This window comes from Carya illinoinensis, chromosome 7, assembly GCF_018687715.1.
Source record: "Carya illinoinensis cultivar Pawnee chromosome 7, C.illinoinensisPawnee_v1, whole genome shotgun sequence".
Lineage (NCBI taxonomy): Eukaryota > Viridiplantae > Streptophyta > Magnoliopsida > Fagales > Juglandaceae > Carya > Carya illinoinensis.
Genome location: NC_056758.1, coordinates 7,227,035 through 7,242,943, shown reverse-complemented (window position 1 = coordinate 7,242,943; position 15,909 = coordinate 7,227,035). Strand labels below are relative to the sequence as shown.

General features: G+C 34.7%; 1 pseudogene; it reads left to right on the top strand.

The window, feature by feature from the left end:
- Nucleotides 1-209: 209 nt before the first annotated feature.
- LOC122316129 lies at nucleotides 210-10,618 on the top strand (annotated as a pseudogene).
- The last annotated feature ends 5,291 nt before the right edge of the window (nucleotides 10,619-15,909 follow it).

The window sequence follows — 15,909 nt, the reverse complement described above, 5'->3', positions numbered from 1 at the left end:
GAATGTGCCTGCCCAAACGTCATCTAACATATGATCCATGTCATCAATGTACTCGTCAGCATAATCAGCAACACCATCATCATCGTCATCATTGAAACTTCTTGTTTCCTCCTCTCCATGAAAGATCCATTGAGCATAAGTTGGATTGATCCCTTTAATGAACAAGTGAGTCTCCACATCAAATATAGGTAAGAATATCATATTACAACATGAACGACAAGGACACCGAATGCGATCACTTCCCCGAGAATGGTTTCGTGCAAAGGTAAGGAAAGTTAACCCCCTCTGCATATGCAGGCGATCGAAATCTATCGGTCAAGTTCATCCAGCTTTTGTCCATCTAAAATTTGGGGAAAAAAGGAATATATTAGTTATGAGGATAATATGCATCAATTTAGCTATAGGGAGGACGGGTGAAGAATTTGAGAAAGTGTACTAGTGACATGAAATGGTTTAGCCGAGTTGAAGCAATAGATAGTGGAGCTCAAGAGAAGATGGAGAAAACGATACTAACCGGGGTTGTCATATATGCAGATCGTTGTGGAATGATGAAGGTAGTGTTGAACAGATTATTGTGTTTAAGCTAAGAGTATTGAAGTGCTACAGAATATGTTATCATGTTAAACATAGTACCATATGTGATATTTGTTAGTATAGGGCAGACTAGTGCATATTAAGATGCTAACTAGATGGTCCACCTACACAATAGTTGGAACAATTTTGAAAATCGCTGGAATCATGTAGTTGGTATAATTAAATATGATCATGAATTGCGTAGTACTCATATGAACCGCAGTTATAAATGACGACGTTTGGGTAGGAACATATGGTTGTGGGAAGGAAGGACGAGCCATTATGATGTGGATGCTTGTTTAATGGCCTAACGATTAAGGACTTTTGATTCATCAAAATTGTAAATGAAACTGTTTTCATTGACATCAGACGAGGGTTTTGGTGGGGTTACCAAAGCATAAATGTAATAGTGGGGGGAGGGTTGTTCTCTATATTCATATGTACTCACTACAAAATTTCAAAAAACAGCAATACGGTGATATACTTCAATTCCCAGAAGTTGTTATTGGACCTATTAACCAACTTCTCAATTTGCATTATGACCTGCCGAAATTACCTTGACTCCTAATTTTACATGTATATACTCTAAATGGAGCTTCACTAAATGAAATCAACATCACAAAACAAATTTCAGAAAACCTAGAATGAGAATGAAATACTCATTCTAGCGAATTTCACAATAAGGGCATATTTATGCATAAACCTATGCTTGAAAACCAACCAAACTGAAATTGACATGATGCAAACTATGAAACATATACACATGATACAAACGTACACACCATAATACTTTCTGGCAATGTATTAACTTGAATCTTACCACAATTATCAGCAAACATTATCAATTTTAAATGAATACCATTAAGTCATCGTAGCATTATGTGTTCCCCTTGTGTATATAAAACTTAGTAATACTAAGTATGGCCAAAACAACATCGGTATGTTTTTTTCCTAGGAATCTTGGCCTAACATATGTTTTAAGACTAAGTTTTTTCTTAAAAGTAGCGTATACATGTAAAGGAGGCCATGCTACAACAACTACGTTTGGCCAAGACGAGCAAAGCGTTATTGAATCACACAAATGCGATTTGCTACGGTCAAAGATAAACAACATATGAAACACAATAAAATTGCTGTAATGGCTTTATGTATATAGTAATTACCTCAAAAGGGCCCACGTTACCAAGATAAACAGAAGACACTTGCACAGAAAGGTTGAAAGCTTGGTCACCTCATCCAATCAAATTTGCCTAATTATGCACAGGATATCATTTGTTTATTACATTGCTAAATGTAAGAAATAATCAAAAAGGAAAGACAATTCCATGATAAAGGGCCATAAAAATTTTTGAAAAAGCAATTGTTCAGAAAAAACTTCATAGCTACACGAATGTAGTTAAGCATGCTAATACCCAGAAAAATAAACCACCATGTACACAACATTTTTCAAAAAATGAAACCGAGCACCACAACATATACAAAGACCACCATGTCCGCAAGATCTATTCCCTTAAAAGAACACAACTTAGAGCACCATATACACAAAAGGTAAATATACAAAAATAAAACCCAGTTACAAGATAGGGCTTTCGAGGGCAGTCAACTTAGCTAGCTAGCAATAATGGTTGTAACATCTAGTTGGTCTCTTTAGATACATATTTGTTGGCTAGGCTGCATGCACATGATTGATCAACTCCAAGGACATCACCAACTAGAGGTTTAATGTAGCCATCATGTCATCCATTTGGAAACAGAGTGAATAAGTACCTTTCAGGAATTCTTTCACTTGTTAATTTGCAAGTCTCGGTCAAGAGATTAATCAATATGCTCGGTAAACTCAGCTTCAGCAAAGGTGGAAGGAGAACATGCACAACTTCCAGCTAACCTTCAATGATGGCTAATAATAGTCCAACACTCTGTTAAAAAAAGGAAGCCTCTTTCAGCCAGTGAAAGGTTTATCCAAAAGGAAATCTCTAACTCATACAAAAAGTGTATAAACGGCATGTTGAGCAATGTTTATTCCTCCAAAGCATCATACCAAAAGCAATGAAAAGAGAGATATTAACGTTATATGCAGTCCCTCAAGTTGTAGTCTAAAATTGACCAATAAATTCAGTTTGGGAAGCTAGCTTTTCCGAAAAATCTCCACAAAACACTTTCATATGTAACATAGAGGAATTAAAATGGTAGTTAAATTTCCCTGTTAATGCAATTTCAGGTAATATTCTTTTAGGACACTTGTGTTGGAAATCATATGCGGTTAAATGCTTATCTTTTGACAATTGTTTAAGATATAGAAAGTTTAGAAAATAAAAGTGTTCACGAATGTACTAAACGATTTTTACAACATGGAAAACTCTCTCCGTCTATGGGTATATGCAATTTATTGAACAATGACCTAAAAGAATTACAAAACCCAGAAAGAAAACCCATTATCCTCCAATTTAATCAACCTGTATTCACTATTTTTTTTTCTTAATTAGTTCAACCTAATTTAACTTATCTTCGGTTCCAATAAATTATGTACTGGTAAACAGGGGAAATTAAGGAAACCAGAAAACTAACACGACAAAATGTTAGGCCAAGAACTCTAAAAGTAAATTTCAACAAGAGTTTAGGTTTTGTTTCTTTTTTCTTTAATGACAGGGAACCATCCCATGACAAAGGTGAATATGACTCACCCATAAAACCAAAAACTCAAAGCAGTATTAGCACAACAACCCACACCACGGCCTCCCAATTAAATCACTGGAGGCTCCCAGGGGGAACTGAACTGTGACATGGGGCTCATGCACCTACGCTGTCATAGGCTGAATTGGAATGAATATCAAAGTATATTTTTCCAACATTCCCTTACATAACTTCTTACCAAGTTGAGAATATATATTCTTCACAATAAAGTTTTGTTCACATGAGAAAAACACTATAACCTCTTATGAAAAGAAAAAGAAAATATTTGAATGATTAGAATAACCAAAATCTTCATACAACAATAGTGTTTCTTCCTTCCATGAAGTATTCAACTACTCTACCCTCTTTGGAAGTATGAAGCGTGACCCACTGAAATCAGTTTGTGGTTATAGTTATTTAAACTTCATTCTAATTATATTGGTTGGTACTTGACATTTTGGTTTAAATGTCATGGTATTTTCTTCTAATCTATATTTTTTGAAACATATACCTACTAAGATGGCACCACAAGAACCACAAAAAATAAGAACTGAAGTATATTCCAACAACCAATTTCTTTAAGCTTAACGCTTTTAAACATGCTATTCAGAAACATGCATAGTGCGCAAAATAGCTAATCCATTAAGTAAATATATCATACATTACTAAGTTAGCATACCCAGAACCATTTTGCTTATTTTTTTAATAAACAAAAAAATTTAAAGAAAGATTAGAGGGGTGCACAATCACGGCGCACAAGAAGTACACAAAATGAAACATCCAATAAGCAAAATGGAGTCAAAAAGAGAATAAGCCTTTAAAATCTACAAAGCTAAACGTTGGGAACCAATACAAATATGCATCCAAAGATAGAGAGTGCTTCATACTAAGGGTGAGAAAATTTTGTTGTTGTCCATTCACGGTATAACAGAAGTTTGGTCATTAAGTTCTTGGCAAATGTACCACCTATATAATAAAGGGACCATCTTCCAAACAAATAAAATTCTATGACTTTCCACAAGGACATCAGTAACATGCTTGGAACCCACACTCGCATGTTAGTTAAATGAAGATATAAAATGCAGGAAAATAGTTTCAGCCAGATACAGGGGTTGTGTTATATTAATGATTTTATAGCCATAAACGTGTTTGGGTATGATAAATGGATAGGCACTAAACTACAGATAAGAACTAAGTTACAAATATAAACTATAGTTATCCAAAAAAACATATTAACAAAGTGATTTGGTTGTTGCCATTTCTGGTAGGATAAAGTTACTTCCAAATAAATCAAAAACTTCATTTGGTGGAGTACAACTTATCTTAATAAGTATATAGTTAGTTGTAAAATATGAGATGGAGTCCTATGTCTGAGTTGTCTGAAGAAGAGGCAGTTGTTGATGATACAAATCTGAGATAGAGTCCTATGTCTAAGGAATCTGAAGAAGAGGCAGTTCTTGATATCATCAACCTCAAGTTAACGGGTGGTACAAACTTAAGCTTGAACCTTTGTTGTTTTTGAAATCAAGCTGCAGCGGTAAGTATTGGTAAGGTTATCTACTACCTGCGTAGAGGTAGAAATGGATATTAACTCAAATGTTGTTATTGACCACAGTTTTTAACACAAACTGATTTCTAGTCTACATATTACATGCTTGGTACAAGGTTGGCAACCAAGGCAAGTGCACTAGCATTATTGACCATACAAATGATGGGAGCTGTGATGAGAGAAAGATGAAATTGTAGTGAACAACATGCGATTTACTATAAAGCTGGGTTCTAGTGAGTTGTTGTTAAAAAAAAAAAAAAAAAAAAAACCAAGAATTCACAATCTGCAAAATACTCATGACAGGGAAGAGATAGACTTTAAAATTCTGTGAAGGAACCTTATCTATAATAGCATGGATTTTGATCTATTCTCAATCAAATCATGAACGGTTCCACAGACACTGATCGAAGGGACAAAGGGTCAAAGAAAGTCCTAAACGTATAAATTATAGGCAAACACCAATCTCTGTTGTAATTAAGGTTGCATTTCTTCAATTCAACCCCTATCTCTATTCCATTCCCTATAGTTTCTGATATGTGCGCATGTTTTATGCTAAGAACATAATGTGGATGGATTAGTTAAATTGCAGCTTAATACATTGACCAACCAACCCAGCCACACAACTCATATGCACAAAACAGACCCATAACACAGATGCCCAGAAAATCAAGTAAACTCAGATGCACAAAACAGAGCCACAACTGTGTAGTGCATTAAAATGCCACTGCACTAAAAAAGAGCCACACAATAGTACAAGCTTGAAGTGCAAGCAGAACCAAAGGCTTTATAGGATAGAGGAAAACACAAGCTGAAGGCAACTATATTCATCCTGAGTATCTTTTCATTATAAGTTTTAGTAAATTGAATTTTAAAGACCTGAATTAAAAACATGTACTGAACTTGGAAGGCATGAACCTTTTTCTAAAAACACCACAAAGACCATAACCTAGATATTTGAGTAAAAATGAATGGGTGGAAGCTCTTCTAATATTCTAATGGGATGAAATAACTAATGTAGTCAAATTAAAATTCATTATTCAACCCTGAATGTGGTAGCTTCTTACTGCATGGGAGTTTTAATTGATCTAACTCATTAATTTAATATTTATTGTTACATATTCCTGGCAAAACAACCCATTCATTAGGATAAAAAAACTGTTTTTGAGTTTGAGTCCTCACAAGCATGTGATATCAATTCAAATTAATAGGCAAGAAAAGAGATTAGATCGGGGGAAGAGAGAGAGAGAGAGAGAGAGAGAGAGAGAGAATCTTGGTGAAATGCATAAATACCTGATGATACATGCCAAATAGAGAGTATAGCACAAGAAGATATAAAACAACATTGACATATCAGAAATCAAGAAATATATCTATTCGTAAATTCCACTCTTAATCTACATCCAGACAATAAATTATTAATCTGAAACAAAATAAAAAAATAAAAGGAAACTCCTCATGGACAGCGTGGTTCTTAATAGAATAAAACCATTCAGCAGTTTGGTACTTTCTGGGTATTCATTGCGATATATATGGTGGATATGTTACTATATGTACTTGTACTAGGTGTGCAGTTTGATCTTAGAAAACGAGGCTCCAGTCTTAGTTTTGTGATTTATCATGTGGCCATGGACCATATCCATAATTCTAGCTCATGTTGCTTGGGTTTTATATGAAATGTTTGGAGTGCGCGGAATTTTAAAACATTAGGAATAATTTCATATCAATATGTACTTAATTATGATCGATTTCATACCCAACCTGTTTTACTAGCTACGCATGAATACACAATTAAACACCATATTGCTTATATTCCAACAAAGTGCATAAAGAAGAGAGATTATAACATACGGTCAGTTAATCTATGTAGGTGCATAGAGAAGAGATTATATATTGCTAATTGAGACAAAAAGTGCTATGCTAGGGGAATTGAGGAGACAAGACAACAAAGCTCTAAAATAATTTAGAAAGGATGGTCCAGGGAAAATTCTTCTGCAAATTACTGCTTGATATTAAGTCTGATGTTCCCTTAGCATAAGGCCCTAGTGACATAGGTTGTCTAAACTGACAAATATAATACATGATATTGGATGGATGCAGTGTTAAGTAGTCATGTAGCATATTGGTGGATTTCAGCAGTACACAAGTTACCTTGTGCTAGAGTTGGAATACTAGCAAAACTTGTGGGAGATGAGAAAATGTTAGATGAAAATGACATCAAGCTTTCAATGGTCTAACTCTCCAAGGTGTGTTGTGCTCGTGGACTTGTAGTGCATATAGCATAAAACAATGAGAGTTACTACTAATGATAGCCTCATCTATCACTAGCATGTGTACACTAAGTAATTGTATAGCATGTACACATCCCACACAATTACACTTAAATTAATGAGCTTTGCATAGAAACAGTCATGTGTAATATAAACGAAGTTATAAACTAAAGATGAATCTAAACTAAAGCCCAAGGCTTCAACCAAGTGCATAATAATTGCACATAGGCTTGATGAAATCAAGCCATGGAGGTGTTAATAAGAACTGGAAATTTCCTGAGGAGCTTACTCAGTATGGGAGTTCAGTTGGTGCTTCTGTTGTCACCTCTTGAGGTTGAGCTCGAGGGATGAGATAAAGGAAGAGAAAATCCAAAATAAGAGGCTGAAATGTTAAGACTACTAAGTATACAATCTACTGATATATTACTGAATAATTTCCTCAACTGCAGAATGAAATTATTTTCTGTCATTGCAGTCTATTTGGGATCAATTAGCTATATATAGAACATGTTTAATCATGAGCATATGAGTAAAGTTAAATGGTGGAATCTTGTGTAACAAAGTTAATATCTTATAGTAGGTCCCCCTTCTAAAAATTGATCGTCATGTAAAAGCTATACATACGGTGTGGGACATTTGATCTAAACTTACTATCTGGTATGATATCCTTGTTTTTCAAATCTAAAAAAATAAAGTACTAAATTAATGCGGGAGACAACTTTATATAAATGAAACATAGACTAACAGAAATTATGTAGCTTAACTATTGCATAACCAACACATGACCCCATATAATCATATACACAAGACAACCTATAGAATATAAAATTCCTATTCAAACATATTTCATGGACCCATCAAGTTGGCCACTAGCTTGAAAGGAGCAATACAACCCCTTTTGAGGTAAAAATTAAGAGGACTCAGTAGAATTCTGAAAGAGAGGAGCTAACATTAATGTTCCTCTCAGATCTAGTTACTTAGACCATCATTGTTATGAGCTTTTAAGGTCATTTGGTATTCCTAATGTCACATATTGAGGTTGAGTTAAAGAGATAAGATAAATGCAAACTAAGGGCCTAGAACTTAAGAGTATACATTCAAAGCTAAAGTCAGGTCAAACTTTATGCACTAGCTTGACAAGCCAATAAGTTAGTTGTATACCTGTTTCAAAAACCCCCCTCCTTCAACTATAATCCCAACTACACAAGCAATGAACTAGTGTTTAGAAAAATTAGGAATAAGCATGATTTGTGGGTAGACATAGCATAAACAGAGGAAGAGATAATTCTTGATAAACCAAGGATTTCTATTGAAATCCTTAGTTGTTTACTTAGTTATTAGCTTAAGTAGAAGGTAAAACAATTCATACTAATATCTTACAGTTTAACACATAAATGGAGGCCTAAACATATTTGAAAAGTGATTCACATAGAGCATACTACTATTGTTAAAATTATAGCAGAATAAGTTTTTGGTAAGACTGTCAGCATGGAACAAAACAGGGTAGAAAAACAAGTCATAATCTCAAGCAGACTCTAGCACGGATATTGCAAGTTTCAATCATCACCCACATCGTTACACACCCAACTAAACAAGTATTAGGGGGAAAAGGTAAGGATAGATGAAGTTGAAAGAAACCATGACAGAATCTGATGCAGAAAATTTCAGAATTGGGAAGTGTGTTTGCTGCTATCTTTTTAGGTGCTAAACATGAGGTAAGAGAGGGAAAAAGGATGGAGTTTTACTCCTAAACTGAACTTAGTCAAGTTACAAATGAAATTTAAGCCAAAGTTCCAGCCTTGCAAATACAATTAAAACTCATATATTGGTGTTTACAAGAACGGTCATGTTGAAATCATAGCGAATGACCAAGGAAACCGTATCACCCCTTCATGGGTTGTTTTTACTGATAGTGAGAGACTGATCGGTGAGGCTGCAAAGAACCAGGCAGCCGTCAACCCTGAAAGGACCATTTTTTACGTCAAGAGTCTTATCGGAAGAAAGTAATTCATCCTTCTCAACTTGTTGATTTCCGATTATATATCCATTTGTTTGGAAATGGTAGTGACAGGCTCAAATATAAACACATAGATTTGAAGACAAGGAGGTTCAGAGAGACATGAAGCTTGTTCCATATAAGATTGTGAACAAGGATGGAAAGCCTTACATTCAATTGAAGATTAAGGATGGTGAGACCAAGGTTTACAAAGTGAGGAGATCAGTGCCATGATTCTGACTAAGATGAAGGAAACGGCTGAAGCATTCCTTGGGAAGAAAATCAAGGATGCCGTTGTGATAGTTCTTGGTGAGTAAAGAAAGTAACAACTGTGTACCAAATACTTTTACTCCATTCGCATAGATTAATTTCTATTTTCTTAAACCCTATCGTTAATTTCAGTTACACTAATAATTATATTTGTTCCAACATGCAGCATACTTTAATGATGCCCAGAGGTAGGCTACCAAGGATGCAGCAATCATCGCTGGACTGAATGTTGCCAGAATTATCAATGAACCAACTGCTGCTGCCATTGCTTATGGTCTAGACAAGAAGGGTGGTGAAAAGAACATCCTTGTGTTTGACCTTGGTGGTGGGACATTTGATGCCAGTATCTTGACAATTGATAATGGTGTTTTTGAGGTTCTTGCCACTAATGGAGACACTCATCTTGGAGGTTAGACCATATATTCTTAGCCACTGTTTAATTGGTTGTTAAGTTTTCTGTAAGAGAAGACATGGACTGAAGGAGCAGTATAAACCTATATGTTCTTGGATGCCTATATAAAATTTTGCTTAAGTTTGAAAGTCTCCAGTCTCCTATGATTAATTAGGGTAATTTGACTACTTTGACTGCAACAAACCCTAGAGGGTTTCAGATTGTGTACGAAACACTGTTTACCGGTTCAGTATGTTGTATTTATCATAAGAAAGGTAGATTTAAGAGTACTTTTGTAGGCAGCGCAAATGCCAAGCTTCTGTTATTTATGAGACATAAGTGTTTGTATTAAGCAAGCCTATAAGTTAAAATTTCATGCTCTAAGGAAGGTCAATTTCCTTGTAGGTGAGGATTTTGATCATAGAATTATGGACTATTTCATCAAATTGATATGTATATGTATGGCAAGGACATCAGCAAGGATAACAGAGCTCTTGGGAAGCTGATTCGGGATCCTGAGCGCGCCAAGAGAGCTCTTAGCAGCCAACACCAAGTCCATCTCGAGATTGAATCACTTTATGCAGGTGTTGACTTCCCTGAACCACTGACCCGAGCTAGATTTGAGGAGCTGAATTAATGATTTGTTTAGAAGGACCATGGGACGTCTTAAGAAGGCTATGGAAGATGCCAGTTTGGAGAAGAACCAAATTGATGAAATTGTGCTTGTTGGTGGAAGCCATATTAGGATTCCAAAGGTTCAACAGCTTCTTAAGTGCTCCAACATTGATGGAAAGGAACCGAACAAAGCTGTGAACCCAAATGAGGCAGTTGCTTATGGTGCTGCTTTTCTTTTCATATTATATGTTTGCAATTATGTTATCCATGAGATGGTGCTACCATAATGTAGCTGAACTATATGGGCAGCACTGACAATGTGCCTTGTGGGATTTTTGATTAATGATATCCTTCTCCTGTTACGTGGCTCCACTGATGTAACGAAAATAAAATCGCTGGAAAATGTCCGATTTCTTGTAGTGCTGGTCGCAACTCACAATCAAACAATATAATATATCGTTTATATTATAAGCTAATTCAGCTTCCCAATATTAGATTGAATATTTCGAATTACTTAGAAAACAACAAATAATTAAGACGACACCACTTCCAAATTATATATATATCCTGATCATGAGGTCTAAATTAGTCATTTAAGCAAAATTGTAGTACTAGTTAGCTAGCTAGGTCTCTTCTTATACTTTTGGGATGCCATAGCTTAATAATAATTCATAAGAAAAACGATAGTGATCGAATTAAGAACATTAATCACAAAAATAGCTAGCTATAGAAAATTTAAAAGATACTTATATATATATATATATATATAATGATCATTGGTGATTGGTGCATGCATGATTGATGGGAATTGGCCGGGGACAAGTTTATGACTTCAGTACTGCAACTAGCTACCTAGCTGGGTCATTAATTAATATATGACCTGCTTTTGTTTTCAGTTGTTTGCCACAATTTCCCATACATATAATATATATATATAATATATATATATTTGCTTCTATATATATTTATGTATGTATGTATTTGTGTACTCGTGTGTACGATTAATGGGATTAGTATGTTTGTGTACGTGCCTTTGTTGTTTAAACAAAGGCATTAATTGGGTCCTTGGAGAGTGAGCAGCATACTCTACTTTTATAATTCTGCCAGTCTTGTTAGCTAGGACCCGATGATCCTAGCAACTCAAAAATGGCCATTTAATTTTAGAGTTGCATTGATTTCCAACTACTATGCGAAGATCAATGTCCACATATAAATCATAAATGCATGCAAGACAAAGATATATGGAGTTCACAAATTAAATAGATCACATGAGTCCTCCCTCCCTACTTAAAACCATGTGCAGAGAGGTTAATTTCCCGGATTACACGTTTCAGCGTTTGATATATACTTGCGAAATAGAAGTTTTTCCTGGTGAGAAGGTATATTTATTTTGTTGTTCTTCACATTCCTTAAAACCTACTCTTAGCTTGCTGAATTTATGACCATATAGATATATATATTATAATACAGCTTGGATAAAATTTATACAGGCCAGTTTGTGGTTATCTAGCTGGGATGTTCTGTCATACTATATACTTTTGTAGACTGTAGTATGTATATATATATACTATATATATATACACATTAATAAGCATTATATGTATGCCAAATTTATGGAAGGTCTCTCCGCACGCAACATGATAAGCAAGTAAGGTGCATGCCGACTCTAACCACGTATCTTTGTAGTAAACATGAGCTTGGATGGTTAATTATACACACACACACACCATACATTAGTACCCAACCATATAACATGATAAAGAGAACATTTCTACATATATAGTTTATATTATCATTCTGCAGGCTGATAATTTGGGCCAATATTGGATAACCCTAAATTTCATGAATCATGTGGAGTTTGGATGCAGACAGCAAATAGTAGACCAGCATAAAAGATTTAATGCATGCTCATATACTGCAGAGCAAAAAGGGACATTTCGTGACCTATAGTAAATCCTGGGTTGGCGAGATTTAAAAATCTCAGTTGGGATGGCTTTTAACGTACCCATTAAAAGCCATAGGTTTCATGGCGGATCGAGACAACAACCAAAGTAGTAACTTTCTTGACATTTCATCGTAAACGGAATAACTACTCGTATCTTTTTTCATCCCATACTGATGAGTGTACGAAAGTGCACTCTATATACCTTATTATTGGACTAAAATACTAAAATGTGAATAGAAATCATAGGAATTAATGTGTATTCTTAAATTGAATTTCTATTTATGTTGGGATACTCCTAAGCAGTTTTTTTATGTCTAATTTCAGAGTTTATAAAAGAGCAAGTCAAGCCCAGTCAAATTCAAAGGAGGACATTCATGGGGTTTGAGAGTAATTTGGAAGAAAAGAAAAATAAAAAAATCACAAAATGAAACCACAAGAAGTCCAAGTCTGAAATTCGCTAGGAGACAGTCTGGACATACTTTAGTCTTTTGACTGTATCTTTTTAGTCACATATCGGATTGATGCGATTCTTGATGCATTGGAAAGCTATCTTAAAGGGCTATAACGTTATCTCTAATAAGGATTTCCAAATTCGAAATCCTGAAGGTCATACGTGGCTGCCAAGATAAGTCCTAAAATTTAGGCGATTTTTTTATGCGGAAATCAAGAGGACATTAGGGTTTCTTTCTTACCCTATATAAGCATATCAGCACAAAATGGAGAGGAGGAAGAGGCACAAGAGGCAGATCTGAAGAGAGGAGAAAATCACTTCCATGGCCACCGTTCGCTTCAGTTTTCTCTGGAGATTTTTGTTGTCCATTATATTTATGGGTAACTAAATTCTCAAGTAGGGTTAGAGATGAACTTGCACATTAGATGGTATTTCTAATTTATTGTTAATTCATGTATTTGATTTTCAATTTCTAAAACTCTTATGTTTTATCATTCTCAATTCATCGTTGATGTTTTCTTCTCCGAATAATCATAGAATTTATTCTGTTTATGGATTCAGTCATGCTTTTTCTATTGAATGGATTAGTTCTTTGATTATGTTTGGATCAATTATTTATCTATATTGATTTAGTTTTTTGCTGCAATATCGCTTCTTGAGTATATTGTCGTCATTGGATTTTATCAATAGGGGTAGTAATTCACGTTTTTTAAAAGTGGTGAATGTTTTTTCAAAGGGTTACATTTTATTTTAGTCTGGTTTATAAATCTATACCTTCCGATTAGGAATTGCGGGAATTGAGTTCCTAATTGAGTTCCTAATTGAGTTATCCAATGAATTAAGAATAATTAAAATACCAGATTTGTGCAAGGTATTCCCGACACTCTACTGTTTGTCAAATTTGAGTACTTTTTCTGTTAATCTCTTTGCTTCACTTTAATTTACATTTAAAATTAATCTTTGTTCTCTATTACTTATTTAATATTTTTTTTTAGTTTCTTTGTTCCTTTTGCTATTCTTTTAATTTGTCTCCCTGTGGAATCGACACCCCAAAGCTGTGCTACAACTACCACGTTATTCTTTGGGCATAATCACATACCGATGTGATGGAAAAAGATACTAGTAGTATTCATCCTTTAGTTAATATCAACACCTTTATTCTAGCAATAAGTAGGTTTGACACATGGAAAATCGATGCATAATGGCTTGACCATTTAGGTTCTGGTTTGAGAAGCTCAACAATGCCCATAATTACTTGAAATACATTCTATTTTTTTTTTTTAATTTACCTTGTAAGTTTCAACCATTTTCTTTTCCAATTTGCTACTAAAATGAAAAATCTTTCCCCTACTTACAGGACTGTGTACCTCATAAATAGTTTTTTTCTCTAGAAAGTAGAAAGCCTTTCTACATGTTATTAATTATCATCTTCGGAAATCACATGACATCAATATGGATTTTCATTTTATTTCCTCCTAAAAGTATGTTATTAGGACTGGATAACAGATTGTAATTGTTAATTAACTTGATGAATTCGTAAGTGCACTTGAAAGGAAGACAATTGAGAGTGTTTCTAGAATGAAGTCTTGCTCTGAAGCCCAGTCAATGAGAGATTGTCCTAATTAGAGTCCTCAAGTCATCATTGGTGAATAATCAAATTATCTAATACCCACAACTAATTGAGCATTCCAAACATAAGAGGCAAATACACAACCAGTATAATGCAAACAGAGGCACATGCAACTCAGTTTCACAGAGTAATACATAAAAATTTGTGTACATCTAAAAACAACACCTTTTGTAATGAAACCTACAAGACATGGGAGATACCTGTAGCCTCGATTGATCATCTTTGAAAATAGATGATTGATATCTTCATATTAGAAATGGAGGCACGGAATCGTCTAGGGTAACCGAAGGTGGAGACATAGGAACTAGCTTCCCAAACGAAGACAATATTCAAGTTGAGAGAAGGCTGTGCGCATAGTAGGGTTTACGATTGGGAGATTAAAATCTTCTTCCCAATTGGTGAACCAGAAACGGCTCTAGAGAAGGTAATCGTGGGGAAATGGGAATGGGAGAATTGGTAACCCAGGCGAGGAGCTGAAGCTGTCGTTGCACGCTGGGAAGGGTTTTCGAAAGTGGGGATTGAGAATGGAAACTGGAGTTTGTTGTGGGATTAGGTTGAAGTGCAGATGAGCTCCAGTCTCGATCGAAGTGGGCAGACACGAGGAAAAAAAGGTTGGGGGGAAATTTCCAAAGTGAAATTGGGTGTTTGGCGCGGCAGTGAAATTGCAACGAAAATCACATGCTACAAAACAAGAATGTTACAAGCAACAATTAAAATCGCCTTAATAACATAAAAAGTCGCTGCAAGTTTGAGTAATGAATAGGAATTTTTTTTTGCAACGATTTTTTTCGTTACAATAACTTAAAAATCGCTGCAAATAAAACCAAAGGAAAATTACTGTTTTAAAAGTGCGTGGCATATTAAAATCGCTGTTGTTGATAATCTATTGCAACGATTTTATTTCCAGCAAAATAAAAATCGCTGCAAAAGGTGCATTTTCTTGTAGTGTTTATTCGATAAAAATTTATAAAATAAAGAATGAAAAATTTAACTGAATAAATTTTTAAAACAAATGAAATTTTTTATTAATGGGTTTTAATAACTTTATTGATAATATTATGAATGGCACTTTTTTTTCATTGATAATATTGTGCCTAATCCTAACCATTACTGTGTTAGGTGAAGAAAATATCTCCTACACTCAAATCTCCATTGTCCACCTTAGCTTCACGAGATGCCTAAAGGCTAAAGCTCATGTCTTTTACCGATCGGCTCACCCAAGAAACAAAGAGAAAACTTCTTCCCTCCAAGAAAGCCACGACTGACCCACCTTCCTCTCTCCTCTTCTCTTGTCTTCCCTTCTCATCTTCAAGAAACCAAGTTCTTCTCATCTCCTTCATGTTTTGCGACTCCATAGCAAGGAAAGACTCCACCTTTTTTTTTTTTTTTCAATTTCTGTAAATATTTGTATCATGTATTTGATCATAGTCTAGAAATCAAAACATCTTCAACTAAGAGCAAAAAATAAAAATAAAAAACATACCGATCGACTTATAGAAGACAATTAATATATTTTGTTTTCTTCTTCTATTGGTTTTGATTTTCTGGTTTT